Source organism: Mus pahari, chromosome 14 (assembly GCF_900095145.1).
Source record: "Mus pahari chromosome 14, PAHARI_EIJ_v1.1, whole genome shotgun sequence".
Taxonomy (NCBI): Eukaryota; Metazoa; Chordata; class Mammalia; order Rodentia; family Muridae; genus Mus; species Mus pahari.
In genome coordinates, this window is record NC_034603.1 from 14155986 (window position 1) to 14172232 (window position 16247).

Sequence of the window (16247 nt, forward strand, 5' to 3'; positions counted from 1 at the left end):
CGAGGTTGGGAAGCATCCTGAAGAAATAAGTAAGCCAGGCAGTGGTGGTGCACGCCTTTAATCCCAGCACTTGGGAGGCAGAGGCAGGCAGATTTCTGAATTCGAGGCCAGCCTGGTCTACAGAGTGAGGTCCAGGACAGCCAGAGAGATATACAGAGAAACTCTGTCTCGAAAACCCAAAAAAAGAAAGGAAGGAAGGAAGGAAGGAAGGAAGGAAGGAAGGAAGGAAGGAAGGAAGGAAGGAACAAACAAACCTGGGTCTTGCCTTCCCACCAAGTCTCCAAGTTGGAATTTCAGAGTTACTTTGTAGCAGCTGGGCATCTGGTGACTATTTGCTAATGAATGAATTCTACTACACCCCTCCACACTAAGTTTCAGCTTCATATTGACAGTATCTATGTTTTTCTCGGGAAGCATCTGTTTTCCTAGCTTGGGTTCTATTGTTGTGACAAGGACCATGCCCACAAGCAACCAGCAAAGGGTTGATTTCGGCTTATGAATCCCAGGCCATCGTCCACCGAAGAAAGCCAGGGCAGGAACTCAAGAGAGGGATGTGAAGACGGACAGCAACTGAAGCACAACCCACTGAGTAACGTTGACTACTTGCTTGCTCTCCACGGTGGGCTAGACCTGCTTTCTTACAGCCCAGGGGTGTCATCAGCCACAAGGAGCTGGGCCCTCCCACACCAATCAGGAACCAAGAAAATGTGCTAGAGAGACTTGCCGTAGTCAATCTAGTAAAACCTTTTTGTGTCAAGTTAGCAACAGCGACAAAAGCCAACCAGGATATCCATGAGGCCCACAACAACTGTCGCTAAAATCTGCTTTCTGGGCCGGAGAGACAGATCATCATTTAAAGGGGATGACTTGCAAAAGGTCCCTAGATCAGCTCTCAGCACCCAGATCAGGTGACTCACAGCCACCTGCAACTGCAGCTCCTGGGGATCTGACTTCACTAGCCTCCTCAGGAGTCTGTACTCACATGTAGCGCGCACAAGTACTCGCGCATGTGCGCACGCACGCGCGCGCGTGCGCGCGCACACACACACACACACACACACACAATTTAATTAAAAATATTATTTTTAAATCTACCTTCTATCACCACACACACACACACACACCAAAACTAGGACAATGAACCCGAAACCAGAGTAAGGTTACTTCCAAGAAAACCAACTGTTCCCCAGATGCACATTGGCTGTGGATGCTGCTGTTTCTCTCCCCTTTACGCTCTATTCAGGAAGCTATTTCAGGTGACACCATTATCATCGATGGGATTCAATAAAGCGGCCTGCTCCCCCTCCCGCCCCACCTTTACTTTCTACAATCCATCTTACAGCGGGAGACCATTATCCAGTCAAACAACGTTCAATTTCATCTGCATTACCACTTCAAGAAAACGCGCAAAAGGACTTCGCACAAATAGGCGTGTAGTAAATTTAGTCTGTTAATAGGTTCATTCTTTATTAGGTATTTATTTCGGGAGGCGAAGTCCTAATTAGATCAAGTGGAAGCGCTAAGAAGCTGTGGGAACCCACAGAGATTCTAGAATTCGATGGATTTGGTGTAGGTCTCCGGTTCTCTTTTTATTTTCTTTCTTCAGTTGGCTGGAGAAACGCGCGCAGCCATTTCAGGCCCTCAAATGAAAGTTGGAGGTAGAAAAAAAAAAATGTAAGAACCATTTGTGTGAAGAAATAGCATTTGTCTTTCTTCTAAAGCAAAGTTATCGTGGGCCTGGAATCCAGGGGAAGTAGCTCCGGAGCCAAGGATGAGCGCAATTTACTGCGGCAGAGGAATCTAACAAAGGCGGTGGTCTAGATGTTTGGCCTGAAGGCACAATTCAATTTTCAGCTGTTTCAAAGCTATTATGTCAAAGGCTGTTTGCATAAACATAATGTTGTTGCCTGGGTAATATCAGCCAGGCAGGCGTGGAAACCTCTGCCCTCTACTGCCCAAAGTAGGAACAGCAGCCTGACTCCCTGACCACCTCAAATTGCTGATATATATTAAGTATATAAATAGACACATAGCCCCGAAATGGCGGACCATCACCGGAACTTTCTGAAATTTTTTCCCAGCTGGCTTTCAAACCGGAAATGGTTATTTGGTTTTGTTTCAGTGGACTGAGGATGTGAGGAGCTGAATGACGATGTGGGAATCTGTAAGAAAGCCATTTCCCTTCTAAGAGTTTGTAAAAACAATCCCCTCATGCTCTCATCTGCCCACCCACACATACACATATGTGTTTTTTTAATCATCACATTGATATTTAATATGTTTCTACCATAGGAAGGAAAAATAGGCAGTGACTCACAGAGAAGGGAAAAAAATCAATACATTTCAGAATAGGCTAGAAATGTCACCATTTAAAAAGAAGTTTAATGTTTATGAGGGCCAGAGCGGAACAGGACGTCTTCTGTTTCACACAGAAATGTCCGTGTTTCCTCGGGCTTTGACTCTCTTTGTCCTGTCCTGGGGGTAGGGGTGGGGGGTGGGTACCTTGGCTAAGTGGCACAGTCAACATTTTACACTCTTAGAAAAGTGTGTGTAATGCTTGGATGTTCGTTGTCCCAAACACAGATGGGGCTTGATGAGACGTGACAAGGCTACTCTGGTCAAGGGTTTTCAGAGTGGGATGCTGCTGGAGGGGTGGGGCCCCCGACCAAGAGGAAGGGCAAGGGCAAGCAGGAGGAAGAGGTGTTGGGAGAACACTCATGTGAAGCCAGCATGTCAGATCAGTCCAGAGACAGGTGTGGAAGAGAAGAACACATAGCCAGTGACATTAATCCCTATTGCCAAGAGCCAATCCCCAGGTGGATCCTAACTTCTCTATCCAGAGGTGTGTCTAAAGACTTTATCCCCAAATGTCCAAACTTGGCTCACTATTGGACACAAGTTATACCCTGGTATCTAGTAAGGTCATTGCATAAAAACTGAACAGCTGGGGCTAGGGAGGTGCCGTTGGTCAGTAAAGTACTTACCGTGCAAACATGAAGACCTGAGGTCAGTGCTCCAGCACCCATATGAAAACCTGGGTACGGCAGCACATACCTGTAGCCCAAGCAGTGGGGAGGTGGAGATAGGAAGAGGTCTGGACCTCACTGGGCAGCCAGCCTACGTAACTCAGTGAGCTTCAGGTTCAAGGTAAGAACCTGTCCCCAAAATAAGGCGGAGAGTGATTGAAGAAAACATGCACACACGTGCACAAATACACAGACACACACTGTGAGTGCTACAAATAGAATATTACATTATCTTTACCCTGCAAATATAAATAGAATATATATTCTGCCTGGAGTTTACAGGCAGAATTTACGACATAATGGATTCATAGGTCAGTGAAAGAGACCAGCGTTCATCAGATAAGGCAATCCAGCTAACTTAAAAACAGAGATTCCTTTCAAACGTTAGGAGCTGAAGAGGTTCACATTAGGCAGAGGTCATGTACTTTTATGTTTTATAAGCATAGGAAGAGTTAAGCATCACTCAACAACGGATGACTTGCCAGTGGTGGCTTGGATCGTTAGGAGATAACACATTTACTTTCCGAGACGAAACAAGTTGGGTTCAAGTCTTAGAACTTCTAGTGGCCACCTGTGTGACACTGTGACGAGGTCCTTCATCTTGCTGTGCTTGGACATCTACCCCGTGGGGTCACTTGAGAGAATTAAGCAAGAAAACCCAGTCTATCTGAGACACTTCGAACAGCGCCTGGAGTCGAATGAATGACCTATAAGTGCTGAATGAAATCCACACTGAGTGCCCACAATGGAAAGAAGAGGCTCTGGTGGCTCCACCTGAATTACCCATGACTGCTTTAAGATGAACCACGCACCTATCTCCTTCTAGGTGTTTGAGACCAGAACATTTCTCAGAGGCTCTAGTCTAGCAAAGCTAAGCTAAATCCGTGCATCTGCTGGCGTTTATTAGCAAAGCCTTGGTATTAGGATTCTTCAGAACTGCACTGTGTGGGAAAAGATAAATAGATTGCAGAAGGCAAAGGCTTCTCTGGTTTCTTCCCACATTCCCAGTGGTTTGGCTCACCCACCCACACAGGAACAGAAATCCAGGGCTTTGGTGACCTCACGTCTTCTCAGTTAGTATATTAAAGGATGGAAAGGAAAAATGGAATGGTAATTAGGGAAATGACATTTGGAGTCAGGAAAAATTGGACTTAAATTCCGCCTCCACCCTTTCCTTACATATGATGCTGGCTGAGAAGGTTGGATTTTCTAGCCTTCTTTTTTTTTTTAATTGGTAAATGGACTGTATGATATTGTTTTCCTATCATCCCCTATGTTGGAAGAATAAAATAAGATAATAAAAATGTTCATAATGTAATAGAACTACAAGGACTGGAGATGTAATTCAGTGGTCCAGTGTTTGTGTATCATGTGCAAGGCCTTGTGTCCAATGCCCAAAACCAATAAATACACAAATAGATAAATAAATCCTAGTGCTTACTGAGTGCAGACTGTGTAGAGATCATTCTATAGAATACTCATGCTTCCTAACAGCCTAGCCCACATATTCCATTAGTCCCATTGAATAGATGATGTTCGGAATAACTGAGTCTGATGTCACACAATTTCAGATCGCAGCGTATTGGGGATGGGGCAGTGTCCCTGCTATTGCTTTTGTGTCATAGACTCCTCAATGATTCCGGCTCTTGTTTTGGGTTTTTTTGTTTATTTGGTTGGTTGGTTTGGTTTGGTTTGGTTTTGGCCTGCTTAATTTGTGAGTAAAACTGAGCAGGATGGGACACTGCTCCCACCTTCGCGGAGCATTTAGCTTTATTGTTTAGACAGATGTGGGCACTTGGTGACTTATTGCTCTCATCGCCACAGTAGTCAACATTCTCCCTCACATCTGACTTCCAAAAGCCCTGTTTCCACTCTTCAATGCTAACATTATTTGCCACCAAAACATTAGTTAGGAACTCCAAAGAAAATCCAACCTGATTGGAGTTAGAGGGGAAATTATACACTGTCCCCTCGAGTAAGCGCTTGCCGTAGACACTTGGTGTTTTCTGCCTGACATTCAGACTCCCTTCTCTACTTATCAGCATTACAGCTTTGCCCTGGGGCCTCCAACTCTCAGTCAATTTGCTTTAAAGAGAATTGACACCAGTCCAGGCTGTGATAGGAGAGTGTAGAGAAGGGAACTAATATTTGATTTAGGCTTGGCCAGTCAAACAAGGAATTCTCTAGTCTTAGCAATCTGTTAGATCAGAACCTCGAAGGTCTGTCTGAGACTGGTAAGAGCACGCCATCGTGATTTCTCTTGGGTTTGTACCAAGAAGTGCCAATGATAAGCTTTGACACACAGGATAAACCAAGGCAGGCAGTGAGCGGCATTGGCTGAAGTCAGTGTGGAGAGCAGCTGACAGGGCTTGTCCAGACACTGACCAGGGGAGCTGCCTAAAGCAGCTAGAGATTAGAGAAGAGAAAGGGGGGAAATCAAACACACACAGAGAGAATGGTTGAAGCAAAAAATCAGTTCCAGCAACTTCACACATTCATATGTACATACATACATACATGCATACATACATGTATACATATATGCATACATGCATGCATGCATACATAGGTTGTGCATCATTCGAGAGCCCCAAAAGGCCAACCAGGAGCCTACTCTGATGCAATCACATAAGGTCTCTATTTCAGCTCAAGCTCAGGCCCCCTGGCATCCAACCCTGACACGACAGGAGGGGACCCTCAGCAGTGGGACTAGGTTTTTATAGGAAATGGCAAGCAAGTGAGGGAGTGTCTATCTTAGCGATTGTCTAATTGACTGACGATTGTAAGCCAACAGGTGGGTGTTCTGAAGCAAACCCATGAACAATCACAAATGGTCTGAAAGCACATCTGAAGCAATCAGACTTCTCTAGATTGGCTGTTGTTAGAAGATAACACGGGAGTAACTCTGGGGTATGGGCCAAGGAACAGCCATGGGGTCCTTTCCGGTACTTGGGTGTAGCTTGGATTCAGCTGAAGGTCAGATTTTCGGGCTCCTTTTCTTTTAAGATGGAGTCTGGTCCCAAGATGGAGTAGGTTTGGCCTCTTGATACATACATACATGCAGGCAGACCTTCAGACAAACAGACATATTTGAATGACTGGAGCAAAGCAAGCAGGCTCCAAGCATATCATGTGATCATGTGTGTGTGTGTGTGTGTGTGTGTGTGTGTGTGTGTGTGTGTGTGTACATACATACATACATACATGCATACACACAGTTGGTGGGTAGTAGGAACAATGTTCCAACAACTTTATTTTTTCAATTTTTTTCTCCCATAGCCTATATATCCCAGTAACTCTTTCGAGCAGTATAAAATTACAATGTGATTATGTTTTAGTTCTCTTCTAATGAATGACTATGAAAAAAACAGTATATTCCTCAATACCTTTACAAGAAATAACATTATGTAGTACAGGTAAGGGAAAACTTATTCCCAAGAACCCATGTACATTCATAACTAAGCAGATTGTTATAGATTAACAAAGTGTAAACAAGCAAGGGCGTTTTCTCAGCCACTTTCTCTTCCTGGCAGGAAGCAATTTGCAGTTACAAAGAAAGGATTTATTATTTTATTATTTATCTTTAAAAGTAATCTTGTATGAACCTTAAAAGAGTCGCAAATCTAAACTTTTATATTAAAAAAATCAGTTACATCTACTTCAAATCCTCAGAATGCATATCTACTCATCAGCAATTCTTAACAAATCATATCAGGAAGCTGAGGGCAAAACTGGGTGTAAGAAATCAATCCTCACCAGTCCAGCGTCAGTGAGCGTCACGTCCGCCAGTGCTGCCATTGCCCTTGTTCCCTGACCTTTAAAACTCCCTAGCTTAACTAGTAAGAGTGTGCCTTTCTGGACTTAAAATTGTTCCCTAAGATTTCCTACATCAGAGCCAGTAGCAAAAGTATCATGACTTAGCTTCACTAATAATTTTATTTTTCCAAATGTTTTCTAAGGGTGGAGATCATAGCTGACAATCTACAGTTCTAAGTTCTTTCCTAGGGTGGTGACTGAATCATTAACCTGCTCCAGCAGCAATGCCTGGGAGAGATCAGACATTAATACTGTGAGTGCCAGAGATGCTGCCCAGTGAGGGTCTCGAAGCCCCCTTAGAGTTTTCCTACAATTCTTAGATTAAGAGGGATGTGAGAGCAGCAGTCAGAGACGAACCCCATAACATCACGAAGTCCTCAGGACTCGTGGTCCCCAGGGTCATGCCACATTAAGCCACACCCATCATGGCAGTGCTAACCTGTGGGCTGCATTCCAAGAGTTCTACAGTCCTCAGCAAGGAAGGAGTTTCCAGAATGTTCTAATTCCCTTTCTGTTGCAGTGAAAAGGCGCTCTAGCCAAAAGCAGTTTGGGGGAAGAAAAAATCTATTTGGCTTACACATTCAGGGCACAGTCCATCATTGAAGAAAGTCAGGGCAGAAACTCAATCCAAAGCTTGAAGGAGAAACTGTGGAGGAACACTATTTGCTCATTCCCTGACTTGCTCACAGGCACATGTTTGGCTAACTCTTACCCAGCCCAGGACCACTTGCCTAGTGATGGTGCCAATGCCCTGCATCAAAATAACAGTCCAGACAATCCCCCAACAGACATGCCTACAGACCAATGTGATAGACAGTTACTCAATCGAAATGCCTCTCTGCTGAATGTAGCATGCATCATCAAGTTGACATCATAAGGATCCTGGGAATAAAGCCAGTATGACAAGGAGCAGATATGATAAATGCGAAGAAACCAAGTCCTTGTGACATTTATTTAGCTGGTGGTCATTCATGAAGCTTACAATGGGAGAAAGAAAAATGTTCGATATTCCATGCAAGTCCCTTCTTTGTCCAATCTGGTCTTCATTAGAGATGTGCCCTTTTCAGCCAAATTGAGCGCTTGTTTTATAACCAGCAGTTACCAATAATATTTGGTCTTCTCCATTTCTCATACCTGAGAAACATCTCCCCCAGAGTTGATAGTGTTCTCCAAATAAAAGAATCAACAAAAGCTTACAGCAAAGCCTGGGAATGAACCGAACAAACCCCACAAACTTAACTCTAACTCTGCACATGTAAGGCATAATGACCTCAGAACCAGGAGGCATCGATTCCTACTCTGTCCATTCTATGACATCACTCAGTATCAAGACTTGAGGAGCAAGATGGATCAAAAGTAAGCTGATTTGTTAGTCCCATAGCAACTAAGTTGAGAAAAGCAAATGCTAACACATCTTCTGTAGGACAGGAGGACCCTTGAGAAATTCACCTCATGTTTTTCCTTCTAGTCTTTTTCTCTTCCCTTTCCCTCCCATGTATTCAATACCAAGCTCTGCGTTTTCTTGCCCAAGTAACTGTAGAATTAATTCTTCTCTGGACTTTGTCTTTAAACACCTACACTGGTAATGGGAACTGTTAGCAAGTGTGTGGCTATTTCATTTTGGACTCGCCAGAATCATTTTAAATATTTGAACCAGCATTTGACCCATGGGAGATTACTCATAAAAATCTGGAATTTTTTTTTTCTTGAAAAATTAGAAGATCCAACAACACAAAGCAGCATGGGTGGTAAAACCCAGGAGTGGCACGCCCCTCTCGTCAGACCAAATGTCCTCTAGTACACTGAGCTCTTACGTAACAGCGTGACTCACACCTCCCTGGCCTCCACCACCATCTGAGTTTGCCATGGTGGGCCTTACCCTATGGAGGACAGGATGTCAGGAGTCCTGAACAGATGGGTAGAGATAGCAAAATTGCTCTAATAAAAGCAAGAAGAGAAAGACTCAAAAGACTAAGAATGTCTTGGAGACAGAGAGAAGATAAGAGGCCTTTGGAGCCAATGAGAGCAGAAGCCCAAGCAGGCTCACAGAGATGGTACGGACTTGAGACAAGAATAGCTATGGTACAACTTGAGACAAGAATAGCTATGGAGCTCTCTGCTTTGACAGTGATTTTCTACTTTCCATTGCAGCTCAAAGTTGAGAGAAACAGGAAATATACCATGTAATCTGGATTAATGGACATCTCAGTAGTCAAGGCACGCCAATCAATGTTCTCTGCCCCGGGACCCTCACAAGTCCCGTGACTCCACTGCAGATCCTCTACTTCTTCTGGGGTACCCAGAGATGCTTCCAAGGACTAAACAAGATAGAAGTTCTAGCCATCCTGAGATATAAGGCCTTGAGTTGTTTTGAAAGGAAAAACACACTGTTTCTTAGATACATGAGACTAAAAGCTGCTGCTATGTTAGAATGCTCTAGAAAGTTGCAGTACTTACACACACACACACACACACACACACACACCACGTCTTTTTTGCTCTGTTTGTATTTTTGTTTTGTTTCTGTACTCCTGGGTGGGTTTCATCTGATGGTCATTCCTGTTTGCAGCCATCGTTCCTATGGCTACCATAACCTTGACCTAGAAAGGTCTATGTTCCGCGGTGTCTTCAGACTCAGGATGTTTGGCCATTCCTGCTTCTCTGATGGGGACCCTGTGATCCAGAGATGGAGCAGGAGTCAACACATTCCTCACATACCAGAAGAAGCCCAGATGATAGCTTCCTCGCTGACAATAAGAGTTCAGCTGAGGCAAATGTGCAGATGGGTGAGAAAGTGGCTCTCTGGGAGCTCTCCAGGGCACAAGTGCAGCCTCCAGGGACTCAGGAGCCAACATCTCCACCTGGCCATCAAGAGCACCAGCGTTCATGTGGAACGAAGAGAGTGCAAACCAAGGCTCTGCCCCTACCAGGCTCTTACTTAAGAAGCCTCAGAACCTACCTCTCAGTTGTATCAGAGACACTCCAGGAGATAAAGCATTAAAAGTGTCTGTGCTTACTCACAGTAAGAACCTAACTGGAGATTAGCCTTTAAAATAAAAAAATTCTTGTTTTTAATGGGAAACAGCCTGGGAGCACTGAGAATTCAGAACCCGAATAATGAAGCCAGCTAAATCAACATCTGTCCGGTGATTTCATCTACAGAACATACATTTAAAAAAGAACACCAGACCCGGTACCAGCGTGTGGCCATTCCAGACTTGGCTCAATCCAAAGTAAATACAGATTTGCCCTTCTCTGCCCCCAAAGCCAGAACTTTCTTGTTCTCAAGGAAAATGGAGACCACCATTCTCTAGGTTTGTATATGAAAGGAACCGCACAAGGACAGTTGTTACTGAGAGCAAGAAGGGCCAAGCAAAATTACTCAAGTCAAGTCTTACAGTGGAAGCAAAGAGGTAGGCCAGAGCCAGTAGACACAACCATGGAGACCAAGGTCCCCTCAGCACTTTGTTAATCTCTTTGTTGATTTTTAGAATATATCCTCCTGGCTGAACATCTAACACTTCATGCTGTCTCTTTTTGATGCCCATGGTCTCAAAATAAACTATGTTCTATCTCAAGTAACCTTAGGCCAGTGGTTCTCAACCTCGCTAACGCTGTACCACTTCAATACCGTTCCTCATATAGTGGTGACCCCCAGTCATAAAATTATTTCCACTGCTACTTCATACCTGTCATTTTGCTACTGTTATGAATAATAAGGTAATTATCTGATATGCAGGATATCTGACATGCAAACTCCCATGGGGTCACAAGTCACAGGTTGAAAACCTTTGCTTTATTAGGTTTTTTTTGAACCTTCAGGACACTCCTGTCCTCAGTTTAAACCTGCCAAACATTCCCTTCGCCTGAGACTTTGCCTTCTTATCGCTAATCTGTGAATTTAATGTCTTCAAAAGTAGTTCAAGTAGCAAAGGAAGTTGTTGCTTGTCTTGAATCTACATTCTAAATGGGCTTTTCATCCTCCTATGAGCAAGCATGACAGTAGGCCTGCCTCAGGCATGAGGAAAATAGCGATGTTTAGTTTAGATACCCAGAGTTGGGGTTCAGTTGTCAACTGGAAGATGTAGATGCAAGCAAGGTATAAGCTTCACCAGTACAGGAGTCAGTCACACACCAGGACACCAGGTCCTACATCGCTCTCCAAGCATCTCAGCTAGGCCAAGTCCCAGACACAGTGACTATAGAGAAAGCCAAGGACAGAAGTCATGGACCTTGGAAAACACCACTTGTAAAATCACTTGGCCTTTGGTCTTGCACCATACAAACAGCTATGAGATGTGGGAGAATTTCCTTCACATTAACATTTAAGATCCCCTAAATGCATGCATTATTTATTTATTTATTTATTTATAACATCATCTGGGATTTCTTAAGCCTCTGTAATCTAAGAAGGATTGCCTCAAAATTCCAGTGCATTGTGGGAAGAGCCCTGGAAATTCCTGTGGTTTCCTAAAGTTTGGACTTACCTCCCTATTGGTTTCCAAATCCAGGGCACCAACTAACTAAAGGAGTCCAGACAAGAAGTTCAAACCCTCTTCTTGTTGAATCTTCTTAGAAACTGCCTGATAGGCGATGATATTTCATTGAGGGTTTGAGAGAAAAAAAGAATGATACGTGCCCTCCAGCAGGCCAATTTAGACCCATAGTCAATGACCTCTGATGGCTGACCCTCTGGGTTCATCTTCACTACACATGTCACCCACTGCCCTACACACAACTGACTGACTCCTCCGCGCTCACCATCCCCAGCCTGGAGCGTGACCATTGCACAGCTAGTATGCTTCGTTCACTCCACACAAGGAAACAGAGCAGAAGTATAAAAATCTCAGCTCTCGCTCTGATCATAGCTAAGTTGAATGCTTTAGCACAAACTCAATAAAAGTACACTTAAAGAGAAATGTCTGTTAAGTTTGGTCTTGGTCTTGGTGAAGGAGATTAGAATGAAAGGCATGGTGATGTGGAAGTCACCTATTGCTTCCTAGTTGGATTTAAGCCGACCTTGACATGAGAAATGCGTGCTTGGTACTGTAAATCTGGCTAAGACCCACAGCTGTTGAGCTCAGGAGCCTCAGGGGTAAATCTCCTACTAACATTCTGCTGAAGGCACAGAGCATCCAGCTGCCCTCTAGATCTGTATCTCGCTACAGTAAGATGAGTGCAGCTCTCAGGTCTCATCAGGACAGTTTCTTTGGTCAGTGGATGGTGTTAAAGTACACACAGCTCATCAAGGTACAGAAACAGTGTCAGCCACAAATGGGGCATCCTCATCAGACCCCGTACCCCAGGGCTCCTCGGGGACCACTGCAGAAGGGAAGGAAGAAAGACTTTAAGACCAGGGAGGATCAAAGCAAAACAGCTTCTTCTGACGTGATTGTTGCACTCACGTGGCAAATATGGCTCCCTGTACATGCTCAAGTCAGCAAATGTCCTTAGCATGGAGTGCAAAGAGGTTCACGATCCCCACTACTAACAGAAAAGCAATGAACACTGGGGGCTTCAGGGGGACGGACGAGTCAACTTTATTTAAGAATGTGGCTCCCAGTAAGTTGACCATGATTCGGTGGACGGCTCCACACCCAAGAGTATATGGGCTATACAAATTGGGTTCTATGGGTAATTTTTTTTTTTAAGAGAACAAGAAGTTGAAAAGGGTAAAGAGGTGGGAGTGGATCTGGGAGGAGTTTGGGTGGATTTAGAGTGAATCCGACCAAAATACATTTCATGAGATTCTAATAATTTTTTTTTAATTACAAGTAAGTGGACTGCAGTAAACCTCTGGAAGAAATCTAGATTCCCAAGCTCCATTTAAATGGACACTGCAATTAAAAAGAATAAAATAGAAACTAATTGTCACAGATCATGGAGTGCATGCCCTTGGAAAGACCTTGAGCAGACATCAGATGACGAGGAAATGAACCCATACTTTATGTGACTTGGATCAGAATACAAAGTATAAATGCGTTTTTTATGGTGCCCTGATATAATCTTTTTTTTTTTATCAACTATGCAACTGGCCTTGTCATGTCCGATTAGAGGCATTCTAAATCTTAACAGTTCAAACTTGACGGACCCAGATGGTTTCTCAGAGCCGTATACTTAACCAGGAATTTATGGACAGGCTAAAAAAGATCCGAGAAATCCCTTCAGATGAATTCAAACCATTGCATTCTCGTGAGACTATACAGCATCTGCCTTTCAGATTCTAGGCTCCTGCCTTCAGACGGGTGTGACTGTCCCAGTTTAGCCTGACAGTCCTACATTGTACAGATGCCCAAAAATCCCATTTAACTGTTTTTTTTTTAATTATCGTAATGTAAAGTTGGTAGATAAAATGTGGAATGCAGAAATGAATTTGAACTTCATACAATGAATGACCCTTAGTACAAGTATGCCCTGATCCGTGGTTACAATTAATCTAAGCAAGCTGGTATAAGCCCAGAACTCAGGGGCAAGAAGGGTCATCACAGATTGGAGGCCAGCCTGGCATACCCAGTGAATTTTATGCTAGCCGGGCAGCCTGGCATACCCAGTGAGTTCTATGCTAGCCGGGGCTGCAGAGTAAGACCCTCTCTAAATCAATAAAACTATTATTTGTCTAGAATTCATATTTAACAACTGAAGAGATAGTTCAGAGGACTGAGGCTAGGGTCCAAGAACCCACATGGCAGCACACACTGTCCCTAAGTCCAGTCCCAGAGGATCTGAGGCCCTCTTCTAACCTCCACAGGCACCGCAGTGCACAGACAATCATGCAGGCAAAACACTCAAACACATAAAATAATAAAATAAGTCGATCTAAAACAAATTAAGTCACATTTGATTTGCCATCTTGTACTTTCATTTCAGTAACCTAACAACCCTACCCTAATGCAGTAACAATAATAGGAATAGCATATGAATAACGATAGCAAGCTCAATCGTTAGAAGTTACTGAATGTTTCCTTTGTGGCAAGCATTTCTTATGTAGGGAATAAGAATTAAAGCGCACGCCTTTAATCCCAGCACTTGGGAGGCAGAGGCAGGTGGATTTCCGAGTTCCAGGCCAGCCAGGTCTACAGAGTGAGTTCCAGGACAGCCAGAGCTATACAGAGAAACCCTGTCTCGAAAAACCATTTAAAAAAAAAATTAAAGAAGTAAAATAGATTGTCAAATGTCACATAGTCAGTGGCGAAGGTCAGATGAAAATCCACAAAGAACCAAAGGTACCAAAGGAGAATGTGGGGGCTAGTGAGATGACTTGCCAGGTAAAGGCCTCCCCAGCCAAACGTAATGGCCTGAGTTCGATCCTTAGGACCCACACAGTGGAAAGAGAGACCCAATTCTACTGTAACCCTCTGCTCTCCACAGGCACACAGTAGCACACACACACACACACACACACGTGAAAAACAGAGGAAAAAACAGAGGTTATATCTCAAAATGTCAAATGTGGCTGTTTGCCATCTAAACGTCCTTTTCTTCCCATTCTTGAACTCAGAAACTTGTCCTGGGCCTCTGCGTGTCCCTCAGAGCGGCTCCAGGAGGGAGGCTTACACATACAATGCACAGCCTCACGGCTTGACAGGCATCCTGTCTCCCCATCTCTGCTCTCACTCCCCCACTTTTCTCACAGCCCTTATCAGTCTTGCCCTGAAGACTCAAAGCCCACTGAGCTGACAGCGGCTCCAACACCAGCTGAAATCCATTTACCTCCCAGAGCAGCTTCCTGTTCTCCCCAATCTGTTACCACTGTGACCAAACATCCTGTAGCTTGTACTGAGACTCACATGGAAATGTCTGCCTGGATCTAAGGAAGCACAAGGCTGCAGGAGGGAGAGTGCAAATGGAAAAAAAAAAAACCTGGAAAAGCTGTCATTCCAGCAGACCAGCATGCACTTTTTAGAAAAATATATGTGAGAAGGGAGCTGAAGGCTAACTGCTCTTCCAGAAGACCTAAATTTGATTCCCAGCACCTATATGGTGGCTCACAATTGTCTCTAACTCCAGTTCCAGGGGATCTGATACTGATTTTTGACCTCTGGAGGCCAGGCACAACAAGTGATATATAGGCATACAAGCAGACAAAACACCTGTACGCATAAAAGGTGTGTGAGTGTGAGTGCGTGCATACATACGTGCATGTGTACACATGCGTTCAGAAACCAAAGGAAGATGTTGGTTGTCTTCCTGAAGCACTCTATTTTAGCTAGGCTGCATGGTCAATAAAATCCCAAAACTGCCCATCTCTGCCCTCAAATGCGAGGTGTACAAGTAAATGCAGCAATGCCCTGCTTACGATGTGGATGATGGAGGTCCAAATTCAAGTTATGCCAGTACAGCAAACTTTCTTACTCATGGCACCATCCTCCCAGCCCCAACACAACTCTTTGGTGAATATTTTCTAATCTAATTTCTAATTAGAAAACCCTGGGACACAGCCCGTTGTGCAACCATGGGAAACCAAACCACAGGAATGCCCAGTAATTGCCTAAATTGTACTGTTGCGAGCCAGGGAGCTGAGCCTACCAGCTGTGTCTCCCTCTAAAGCAAGCTGAGAAGTATTTGACATCCAGGGCTCTTGTGGTGCTTTAAATGAGAATGATCCCCAGAAGCTCATATATTGGAATGCTTGGTTGTTAGTTGATGGAACTGTTTGGGAAGGATTAGGAGGTGTGGCCTTGTTGGAGGAAGTATGTCACCGGGGGGTGGGCTTTGAGGTATCAGAAGCTCATGCCATTCTCAGCGTGCTCTCTCTGCCTCCTGGTGGTTGTCTCGAGGAGCTCTCAGCTCCTGCTCCAGCGCCATGTTTGTCTGCCTGCTGCCATTCTCCTCACCACGATGGTCATTTACTATAACCTTCTGGAACCGTAAACTCCAAACTGAACTCTTGCTTCTGTAGGTTGTTTGGATTGTGACATCTCACCACAGCAATAGAAAAGCCACTAAGACCACTCTGGAAGTCGAACGATATGACTCTAGACCCTGAGGCTGACCCCGGGTCTTCTCATCAAGCCTTCTTAGCGTTCTAACTTCTCTGTCCATAAAAAATAAAGGTAATATTAATGACTCAGCAATTAAGTCCAAGCACTGCTCTTACAGAGGGCCTGAGTTCAATTCTAAGCATCCATATAAGACAGACCACAACCCTACAACTCCAGTTCCAGGCTGACATTCCCAGCTTTTCCTGGCACCTGCACTCTCATGCTCATACCCACACATAAACATGATTAAAACTAAAAAAAAAAAAAAAAAAAAAAAAAAAAACAAAAAAATGAAGCCATACATTTAAACCATACATCATGCAACAGGGCCTCAGTAAAGATTCAGTAACAGAGACTGACATCATTACATCCTATTGCTGAAACTGTTAATGTAAAAACGGGTTTCTGCTCTGACACCAGCCCT